Source organism: Oryctolagus cuniculus, chromosome 2 (genome assembly GCF_051225735.1).
Source record: "Oryctolagus cuniculus isolate XC-2025 breed Fujian yellow rabbit chromosome 2, ASM5122573v1, whole genome shotgun sequence".
NCBI lineage: Eukaryota > Metazoa > Chordata > Mammalia > Lagomorpha > Leporidae > Oryctolagus > Oryctolagus cuniculus.
The window spans coordinates 76,865,258-76,876,796 of record NC_142868.1 but is presented as its reverse complement, the minus strand read 5'-3'; the positions used below and the strand labels follow the sequence as shown (position 1 = coordinate 76,876,796).

General features: G+C 42.0%; 1 long non-coding RNA gene across 3 annotated transcripts; it reads right to left on the bottom strand.

Moving 5' to 3' along the window:
• Window positions 1-253: 253 nt before the first annotated feature.
• On the bottom strand, window positions 254-9,768 carry LOC149127844 (uncharacterized). 3 transcript variants are annotated; one of them, XR_016229945.1, is made up of 3 exons: window positions 9,582-9,768; window positions 6,129-6,307; window positions 254-403 (listed from the first exon to the last, which is right to left on the bottom strand). It is a non-coding gene; the product is annotated as an uncharacterized LOC149127844 (long non-coding RNA). The 3 variants fall into 3 exon arrangements; XR_016229946.1 differs by lacking the exon at window positions 9,582-9,768 and adding an exon at window positions 6,899-7,103 and having other exon boundaries at window positions 6,129-6,338; XR_016229947.1 differs by lacking the exon at window positions 9,582-9,768 and adding an exon at window positions 6,899-7,102.
• Window positions 9,769-11,539: the final 1,771 nt, after the last annotated feature.

The window sequence follows — 11,539 nt, the reverse complement described above, 5'->3', positions numbered from 1 at the left end:
CAAACAGCACTTTATACTTTGTGTATCTGTGGGTGCAAACTGTTGAAATCTTTACTTAGTATATACTAAGTTGATCTTTTGTATATAAAGATAATTGAACATGAATCTTGGAGAATGGTATGGGAGAGGGAGTGGGAGATGGGATGGTTGTGGGTGGGAGGGAGGTTACAGGGGGAAAAGCCACTATAATCCAAAAGTTGTACTTTCAAAATTTATATTTATTAAATAAAAGTTAAAAAAAAACCAAGGTAATAGAAGTAGGAATGGAGAGAATAGAGACTTTCACCTTGGTGGAGGAGGATTACAAACTTCTTCCAATTGAGTATTTCGTGAGAGGTACCTGCTCAATTACTGTTCAACTTGTGTGCCTCCTTATTGCCCCATTTGCTGGTATGAGGAGACCCTAGAACATATATGGAATTAAAGGTAAGTTTATTTTAGTGCCCCAAAAATGTTGCAATACATACTTTATTTTTATAATATGCATTTTCCAGGAAAAGTTTGAAGACTCTTTATAGAACTGCCTATTTGGCGATTTTAAATGCAGCTGAAGTCCGAGATAACATATAAGCAGGATTACAAGCCCTTTCTTAGACTATCCTGTATAGTTAACAACATGCATTCATTGTTAGCCTTAACATATGTCATTATGTGTAATGGTAAATTGCAATGCTATCATTTACGTGCAAGAACACTGAGTTGCTTTTATAATATTTTCATTTATATGCACAGGTCTATCCACTTGAATGCCTGACAGAGAATTAATTGTAAACCGGATTAGCAATCATCTACTCTGCTTCCTGTTTGGAAGACAACAGGATGACAATAGTCCATTATTTTGAGCAATACTATTCCATTATTGGCTAGCTCTGTTAGAATTGTTTGCTTTAACATCAGGCCTAATTTTCTCCCAATAATTTTCACATCATTGCTCATGCTGAGTACAAAACCATTCCCTGCCTTATCTTACACATTCGGGAAAATTTTTTAAACTTGAAAAATGAAGAAAGCTCATTTAAGTTCTGCCTTTCACATTTAAGAAGATGCACTACTGTCTCCTTACAAAGCTGTGAGTCTACTAATTATGTTTATTTATCTTCATGATAAAACAGGTGCATGCTCTCCTACCATCCTAGTTTACAAAGCTTCAAGTCACAGATGATGTTCTTTCCTATCAACTATGTGGCAGCCTTTGCCACCTCCTCTCATTTCCAGTGTGAAAACTCATCTATTAAGAAAGTACACACTGCACTGTTTTGAAGATACTTGATTTCCATTCTAGAATACATGAAGGTAAAGATGAGCCGAGTCGTGTGCTTCATAGGATGTCTATTTGCCATCCACAATATATAATTCAGTAAATAAGAGGTGACAAGCATTGTGACACAGCAGTCTGAGCTGCCCCTTGGGATGCCTCTATTCCACATCTGAGTGCATGGATTGAGTTCTACCTCCACTTCTAATCCACCTTCTTGTTAATGCACCCGAGAGACCGTGGATGGTGTCCAAGGTAACTGGATTCCTGCCATGGCTGTGGGAGACCCAGATGGAGCTCCTGGCTTCTGGTTTCTGCTTGGCCCAGCCCAGATATTGTATAGGTTTGGGGAGTGGTCCAGAGAATGGAAGAGCACAAACCCCCTACCACATTATTCTGCTTTTCAAATAAAAACTGAACTGTTATTTTCCTTCTATTCAACCTCTACAACACACACACCCTAAGTATTTTCAAAAGGAGTGATCAGTTTAATATTTATTAAATACCTAATACAAACCAAACAGTGTTCTATAATTTAGCACTGAATGAGGTAGAAATATATCTAATTCTCACATTCCCATGGGAGAAACAGGTAACATCCAAACAACAAAACAAAAATATATAGTGGTGCACACCATGCTGAAAATTAAAGGGCGATATTCCCGAGTGGCCAATTTAGAGTAGAGAATGGAGATTTCTCTGAAGAGATAATATTATGTTGCGACTCAAGCAATGACCAGCTTAATTCACACCTGCAAAGACTGGAGAAAACCCACACAGCTGTGGTGAGAAGTCTCATGAAATTCATGATCAACAATCTCCGATGACTCAACTCTGCTGGCAATAATACATTTTTCTAGTCTATTTCATACCTAAATTTTTTTCTTGCTTTCTGATAAATCATTTCCTTCCTATATCACAGACAAAAATTGAAGTAATGAAAAGAAATGCTTCCTAAGTTTCCACCAGCAAGTCTCCATATTTGTGTCAGATTTCCCCCTGTTGCTCTGAAGGATTAACTTGTTGCTCCTAGATGAGGTTCCTCCTTCTATTTCTGTACTAGATTCTTTCCCTCCAACTTAACTCACTGTCTGACTTCAGCTCTGCTCCTCTCACATTTCCTTCTCTTCTCAGGTCAACCATCATCCAGTTGGTCTGAAGGTAGAAACAGCTTCCTGTTCCATACAGTAAATGCCACCTTGATTATAAGGCTTTATGGGATTCATCATCAATACTTTTGTGACATTAACTACTTCTCTTCCACTATACTCCAGCCACACTGGCTCCTTTCCTGACCCTTGATCATGGCACAACACAGTGCTACGTCTGGGTCTTTGAACTTCGGATTTCCTCTGCCTCGGTCCATCTTCCTCCATGACTTAGCCCTCACACTTCTTGTGTTCTTTGATCACAGGTTACTCTTAAGAATTCCTATACTCTGCATAGAACTTCCACTGCTACCATTATTCATCATCTCCCTTGCCAGCTTGTTTTTCCTATACCATTTGTCTTCATTTGAAACATTTGTTCCATATATTTATATAATTATAGCCTATGTTCAAATACTCCACTAGAATCAAAGTTCTACAAGGCCAGTGATTTTTAATTTTTAAATTGAAATGTATGCTTATGAGTTACAGTGAGATAATTTGATACATGTACACAATGTACAGTGTTCACATCAGAGTAATATTCCATGTCTTGGTAATCTTCAAACTCTTATCAGGATATTTTGAAATATAAGTTGTCATAGGCAATATTATGCTATTCTGCTGTAAACCATTAGAACTAACTTTTCCTAACTGTATTCAGATGCCTGTTCTATAAATTCTATATCCCTTCTCACCCCATCCTTCCTAGACTATAGTGACCACTATTCTAATATCCTTATGCGATCAATGTTTTTAGTTTACACAAATGAGGACTTGTAGTAGTTGCCTTACTGTACCTAGCTAATTTCACTTAACATAATGTCCTCCAGTTCCATACATTTTTCAATCAGGTTGCATCCTTTTACATGTGTGGGGAGCAATTCGGACTAGACTGAGTTACTGGAATTAAGACTTATTCTATGCATCTGCTCTCCCACAATATGGCGCTGGGAGAGAAGAAAACAGCTTTTACACAGCTGCCTCCAGTTCAACCAATAAACTGTAGGACTTGCTACTGATTGGAGGAGAGCAGCGTACTCGGCGTGTGGGCAGCCGAGTTGGGATTGGCAGAGGAGGACTATAAAGGAGAAGAGAGACGGCATGCACCAGGAACATCTAAGGGGAACATCTAGCTGAAGGAACACCTGTGCAGCCCCCGAGAGAGCCGGCCGGCGGTGTGCCGCTCCCCTGCGGAAGTGGGGAATGTGGCCAGGGGGAACTGCCCTTCCACGGAGGTGGAAGGGATAGTAGCCAACCCGGGAAGAACCAGCAGCAAACCCGGGGAGGGCCGAGCAGACGAAAGAACAGCACAGGGTCCTGTGTCGTTCCTCCATGAAGAGGGGGAACGACATACATGGATGAATATTCTACTGTGTATCAAATTTTAAAAATGCATTCATCTATTGGACATCTCAGTTGACTACTATGAACAGTACTGTACAAACGTGTGCTGATATCTGATATAATTATTTCATTTCCTTTGAATATAAACCCAGTAGTGGGACTGCTAGATCATGTGGTGGTTCTATCTTTAGACTTTTGAGAACTTCCATATTATTTTCCGTAATGGCCATACTGATTACATTCCCACCAACAGTATGAGATTTTACATTTGTCTATGTCCTTAGAGGACAGAAGTTTCAGTAACAGAATTGTGTATGTGTGTGGTTTTGTGTTACTACTGCTGTATCCCAAGAATATAGAACAAAACCTAGTACATACAAAGTCTCACTAAATATTTTCTTAATGATTTGAGTGTAAGCAAGATGTAGCAGTATTGCAAAGATCTTGGGAAGGTGTGGGGAGCAATTCGGACTGGACTGAGTTACTGGAATTAAGACTTATTCTATGCATCTGCTCTCCCACAATATGGCGCTGGGAGAGAAGTAAACAGCTTCTGCACAGCTGCCTCCAGTTCAACCAATAAACTGTAGGACTTGCTACTGATTGGAGGAGAGCAGCGTACTCGGCGTGTGGGCAGCCGAGTTGGGATTGGCAGAGGAGGACTATAAAGGAGGAGAGAGACGGCATGCACCAGGAACATCTAAGGGGAACATCTAGCTGAAGGAACACCTGTGCAGCCCCCGAGAAAGCCGGCCGGCGGTGTGCCGCTCCCCTGCGGAAGTGGGGAATGTGGCCAGGGGGAACTGCCCTTCCACGGAGGTGGAAGGGATAGTAGCCAACCCGGGAAGAACCAGCAGCAAACCCGGGGAGGGCCGAGCAGACAAAAGAACAGCGCAGGGTCCTGTGTCGTTCCTCCACGAAGACAGGGAGCGACAGGAAGGGACATTCTAGGCAGAAGAAATAGCTCATGAAAGACCCCCATAAAGGGGAAAAGCTTGGTTTGTTTGCAGAAACCAAGAAAAGTCATTGTGGTTATAGCTTGGGGAGCTGAGGGGAGTGGTCCAAGAAGATTCTTGCTAAGGAAGAAGACATTAGAAAGCTGACAACCACCTTTCCCAGTCTGAGTGCTCCCTCCATATCTTTTTCTCCCTCTGCTTGATAGGTAAATCAATAACCAATACCTGGAGACTCTGTGTTTCAATTGCAATTCTTTTGCAACACTGTGCATTCTATACATAGTAGCTCTTGAAGAGTCTACTCAGGCCCTCAACATGACTTTGGCCCATGAGAACCATTCTCTTCTTGGTCCTGGTGGGTCTGCCAACATTCATGTGTGTAAGCATTCCTCACCAGAGATAAAGGACAGTTCATTACTTAAAGCAACAGTATCACAGAGAAAAGTCCATTTTTATTTTGGTTTCCTTAGGTTGCCCTTCAAGAGAGGAACCTAAGTTTGGTAACAGGCAGTTAGCATGTATGCTGAAGACTCCATAGGGGAACATTACCTTTCTTACACCAGACAGGAAACATCCCTGTCCTTTGCTACAGACACACAAAATATCTGTATCTTCTATGGCTGTTTTCTAGACATTCTTTAACAGGGAATCCAGAACAAAGGGAAGTCAGTGCCCTACTCATAAGACATACAGAGTTGAGAGCCTTACTCCTGAAGAATTTTCCATGCCTATGCCACTGTAAGAGCCTCACTGAGTAATGGACACTGGGCTACATCTTTTCAACTTGTCTTATATAGCATTTAATTGGGGCTATTAGCAACAGGACTTCACACAGACACCTCAATCAATACCTTCTGCGATCCCAGTCCTAACCAGCCAAACAAATCCCATAAGCCATCAGTTTCTGTATTGACCATTTCACTTAGTCTATGGTATTGGTCTCAGTTAGCAGGATCTGTTAGCATGAGTATCCACTCTGCCCTGCCCTGTCAGTGGAAAATATAAGAAAACTCCATCATCCCAAACAACTCTGGTCAGTTAGCTGAATCTGATCTGATTGTTCTCCAGGGCCAAGCTGGCATCACTGGTCACTTCAGCCAAGGTCAGGAGCCAGGTCTGCAGTACCATCTCCAATTAGTTGACTCCCCATGTGCAGATAACTGCCTGCAGGTTATACAAAAAATATTCCAACAGTTACTCCTCTGGGAAACTCTGATTAATCAAGGATGACCTCATGTTTGGAAATCTCTGTGGTCATCTGGGAATTCTGTTAAGACTATTCCTAACATATGAGTCACAATGTTTCAGGAAGAAGTTAAGAAAAACTTACCTTCACATAGTTCCTGGCAGGGACTTGGTACCCTTGGAAAGAAAGTCTTTTTGTCAGAAAGCCCCAAGCGAAGCACGCATCAGTTTTTGTACCTGTGTTTCCAGCATCTCCAGTGGGGCCTCCCAGCTGGCTGGTGAGCACTCATATTTCCAGTTCAGTTTGAATAATTTAGTTGATCCTCGTTTTGGGTGACTTGCATGAGGTCAGTCAGTTCATCATGTTCTTTATGGTCCTGGCACTAGCTGTATTTTTCAACAGAATACCAAGAGTCCTGCAACAATAGCTATGTTGTAGGAATTCACCTACAAAGGAGGAATGGTGAAGTGTGATTGGCATTGAGGGGTTCAGTAGTTTAGAGCAGCCTAAAATCCTGTTTTTTTTTTTTTTTTTTTGAAACAAAATGTATTCGTTTAGATGCAATTTTGCCTGGTGAAATAAGACATCTCCCCCCCCCCAATCATATTTTCCCAATTTGTGATAATATACAAAGTACAAAAAGTGTTGTGATTTTTGATGTTTGATAGTTTTTATATCCCTTGTTTATACTTCTGAGGAAAAGTGGTTTTTCTACTTACTACTTGAATTCTTCACTAAGTGGAGCATTAAGCTTGTGATTATAAAGCAAACTCAAAGATGGTCATAAAAATTAAAATAAGGAAGGAGGAGGGATTGCTAGAGCAAGGGAGATAGGGAGGATTGTGTGGAAATGTTACTGATTTGCTTATTAATAATCCAAAATATTAATAAGCTGTGTGGGAGAAGAAATCTGAATGCTGGCACAAATAAACCAGGCGACATGATAAGTTTTAAGCTGTTTATGTAGTGAGAGACATGCATAGGAGAGATTAAGTTGGAATCATACCAAGCTGAAAGCAGGTCAAAAGCCTCTTGCATCAGGTGTCTGGTTTTGATCAACTATTAACAGCTTATCACGGGCAGCAAAGCCTCAAAGGCGCGCGGGGCAACAGGGGTTTGTAGTGGTGAAAAAGGCAAAAAAGGGCTGGGCTCACCACTTTTCAGGCCTTAAACCTCTTCCAAAGGGGAGTGGTTAATTAGCCTGATTGGCAGGTGGGCATATAGATGTGGTTAGGTAGGGGGATAAGATCACATTGGAGGCATGGTTAAAGTGTGGTCATCCAGCTCACAAACCTAATCGATTTTATCCTATATCCTGCCTACATCAGATGTATCATTATGCTGTTCAAATTATATACAACACACCGGAAATTTGTCCCCCTTATATAAACATATTAAAAAAAATCAAACGAAAAAGAGCAGGAACGGATTGGGGTAACACCCCAAGCAATGTGGCCTCCCTCCTTTTGAGGCACGTAGTTCAGCCTCTGTCTTGAGTGGTTGCCTCTGCATCAGAAATATGCAGTCTGCTGCTCTGTACCCGCTCCACGCTGGAGGATGCGGTACCATGCTTGACACAGGCAGCAAGGGTGACAATCTGTGCAGTGCAGGCTCAATAAGCTGCTTAATTCCAGCTGGTCTCACCAGAGAACAGGCTATTACATGCTTTACATGAGTGATTCAGACGTGTTGATTAGCAGCTGTGAATTATTTCCCCAGTTTTGCTATCTTTAATTTACCAGTGTGTAGTTTCCCAAGTGGCATACCAAACAGGCTATAGGAAATAGCCCAAGAGTCAGTAAAAATATAGTAAGCGTCACCAAGGATTCTGTTCGCCCGTATGATGAGAATGGTTTTGAGTTTTGCACACCGACAGCAATTAAGCGCACTCATTTTCTGCATAGCTGCCACATAGCCCTGGCAGCCCAGCTGATATGATTTCAAGGACGTGTTGCTCCTTTCCCCTACTCCCTCCCCCACCCCTCCACCTGTGACATTTCCTCCAGTTTCTTGAGATCCTTGGTGCCAACCAGACCCTTCTGGACTCCTTGCAATGCAAATGGCAAAGCAGATAAGCTGCTCAGGGCATCCTGTGAAACAGGTAAGAGGGAAGTTGCCTGAGGCTTCAAAGAGCCCCCCTGTTCTGCCAGCTGCTGTCTACCCTGACCCACACCCCCAAAGTGGCAAATTTGCTCCTTAACTGGATAAAAACCTGAGTTCTAAATGCGCAGTCTCTTTGCAAGAACAGTGTGTCTTCAACTTCTTTGCTTCAAACAAAATGTGTTTTAATTTCTCAGAGAATATCTGATGGTTTTTACACAAACAATTTTATAAACTATTCCCTTTCCTCCATATTTTGCAATCAAGTAGTGAGATAATTAGTCACCTAAAGTGGGTAACAGGTTGTGGGGTGCCCAGGTGGAGAATATCTCAGTTGCATGGGCAGCTTCCAGTAGAGGCTATGAATTTGGGCTCAAACTTTTTAAGGGATGATTTGTGAAAAATCTGACATAAAGGACAAGAGTGACCAAGAGAGGTACCTTCTGTAACCAATCCCAGAAGAGACCATTGTGTTAGGTTTCTTTTTGGCATCGAGGTGTAAAGACAACAGTTTTTCCTTGACCATCAGAAGGACCGAACCTTGTGAATCCACTCACATAGCTCCAAAAATCTTTCCTTGGTAGGGAATTCTATTTTTTTTCATGGTTTTTATCAGTCACTCCTGATGGAGTAATTGCAGTGGAACCACAGGGTCACTAAGGATCTATGTTCTCACTTAACATCATGGATACAGAGAATACTTTTGGAAGCAACTGTGCCAAACCCTAGTACTAAATGACAGGAAAATTTAGGCAACCCCAGGTGAGTTAGACAATCCTATATGGGAGACTTCACCGTGCCAATGGGAAGTGATCTGGATCCTTTGGTGCCAACACAAATGCCTAAATATGCATAGGTGATATGTAAAGGAACACATCAAGTGTTCTGGATTTAATGATTCAATTAATCCTACAGTGTCTGCAACCTTTCATGCAAGGGGAGCAGCAGCTGAATCCAGTTGTTGATTGTGAACTTTGTTTATGAACGCCTGTTTTTTTTTTTTTTAATCATCTATATAATGCTAGGAGTTGTCACATCTCTTACTACACTTCTTCCTTTCAAATGTTTCATCAAGACCAGCTTTCCTTTCTCTAAGATGCTACTATTTCTGTTAGGCTTCCCGGTAGGGAGGGGGTTGTATGGATAGGAGATTGTGAGAACTTCTCTTCCAATGACTCCTAGACAAGAGAATTGCTTCTGGCACTATGGGACGAACCATTATATAACACGTGAATGCCTACTATACATTCAGAAGTAGAAGCATGAGACAAAACAGAATATGCTGGCAAGATCACATAGCTTCCATTCCCCACCATGAACCCTTTCCAAATCGCATTAATTGAATCCAGACCATTTTTCTTTGCTCATATCCAAAAATCTCTAGAAGTGGGTGTTCCTTTCCTTTCAAAATTCCAAAATAAACTCTGGTGGTTGAGATGTAGGCTTTGATTCCTCCTTAGGGATGGGAAAACCTCAACCTCACCTTTAATTTTCTTTCATCTGAAAGGAGGGGAGGTATAAAGTGGGAGAAAAGACGGAGGGAGGAAAGGAGAGAGGGTCTGTGCTACCAAACAATGCTTCTTGCTTACTTCCCATCTTGAGTAGCAGCAGCTTCAGTTCAACCAAATGAACTTCTGGTATTTTCATGCTGCCCAGTACTCTATATAGGGTGTTCAAGTCCCCTAACTTATCCATGTAAACCCCATAGCTCAGCAGCACAGACACACAGCCTCATAGCAGGGACTACTCATACTTTCTGGCCAAATCTTGGTTAATTGCTACAGGGGCACCTTTTAAAGGAGCTCACTTTAATGTGGGACACCTGTGACCCTATGGTCATGGTAGAGTCCCTGAAGCTTTTGCCTTATTCCAACATAAAGGTTAGCACAATTTTCCACTGTGATGAGGCTGACCACAAGAAATTATGTACATATTTCTGGGTCACCTTCTCATTCTTCAGTGAGTCCCCTTTATCAGCACTATAAATCCAATCAGGGGCAGTAGGAGCACTAGTTAGTATGGCTTCTGTGGTTTCCCCAGGAGTTTCACTGTCTCAGAGAAATCTTCCAGAGAGGGCTAATTCACCTTTAGCAGAGCCAGGATCCATTGAACACAGCTTCACCTCTGTACCCTTGCACTTGTCTTGCAGTTTATTTACGGTTAGTATGACAGACTTCGGAGAGACTGGGCCAGCCATAAGATGGCTCAGCTGTTGCCAGTCTTAGCGTTCCACTCCCTGCTCCCCTCACCACCAGGGGAACCAGCTGAATTTCTAACAGCCTAGGTTTGCTAATAGTGGTCCTAAACTTCCCTCTGTACACACTCACCATACATATACTTCTGTGACTATTGTGTGAAAGAGGTAGGAAATGTGCTAATCTAGGATGAATCTCAATATTAGTTGTTACAATCTAGTGGGCCTGAGCTGGCCACCAGATTCCCAAGAAAGTTACTCTAGCTGGAGAAGAGTTAACTACAATGATATTCCATTTGTAGAAGCTTTTGCCCCTGCTTCCTGGTACATCCTCTTTCAACCTCAGTTTCTCCTCATCAGTGGATAATGGTGAAGGACCATTTGCCATTAATCATACAGTTTGGTCAACATGTTCACTACAAGGTCCTGTGGACTTCCCTTAGTTACTGCTCTTCAGCCCATAGTGTCCCCATTCCTCGTCTTCTAGAAAGGCATTTTTTTGTTAACATCCAACCTCTACCTCCAGAACTGTCAAGGATTATGTAGGCTCTTATATCTTACCCGACTTGTGACCTAATAAATTACTTTGTCCCAGTCTCATGGATGCTGATAAATGTTATGAGACCCCAGACCAAAGATGAAAGAAAAATTATTTTCTACAGTAGTAGCCAAAAATCTCTGTATTTTGTGCCAGTTTCTTGAGCTCCAGGACCCAAAGGGCATCACAGAGGGCACCAGGTAACACCTGCACATGGAGTGGATTGCAGTGCAGGAGAGAACCCAAGAGCTTTGGGATTTCAGTGGAAAATATATGTGCTCAAGGGAGCATGTTCCTCTGTCTTGCTAGGCAGTAAGCAAGCTTGCCCTGTACTGCAAAGGAAAAACCACCTCTGTATCCAAGGCTACTTCTGGAATAGATAGCCCAGTATGAAGGGGAATGAGTGCCTTGGTTACTGACAACAACAAGATTCATAGCAAATTTGCTCTTTGTAGCTTTCCTCTTGGAAACACCACTTCGAAACTGCATAGAGAGTGTTTTCCCTTTGAAAGCATATTCTGCTTATGATGGACTAATGCTGTCTTATGACTACGTATCACTAGCCTGTGCTACCTGCTAACTTGCCAGCCCACTCTGTAGAACATGAAAATTTGACAGGTGACTTGTCAGCAGCTTATGCATACTCAGATGTTCATGGCAATTCATTTTTAACTGTAAAAATCTAAATCCACCAAATGATGTTCCTAATCTGATACAGTTTTTACTGCCCTCTTTCATCTACATCTACACCCTCAGATTCTAGCATACTTAGTTTAAAAACCCCAAACAACATAGCTAGTGACTGTTCTAGTCGT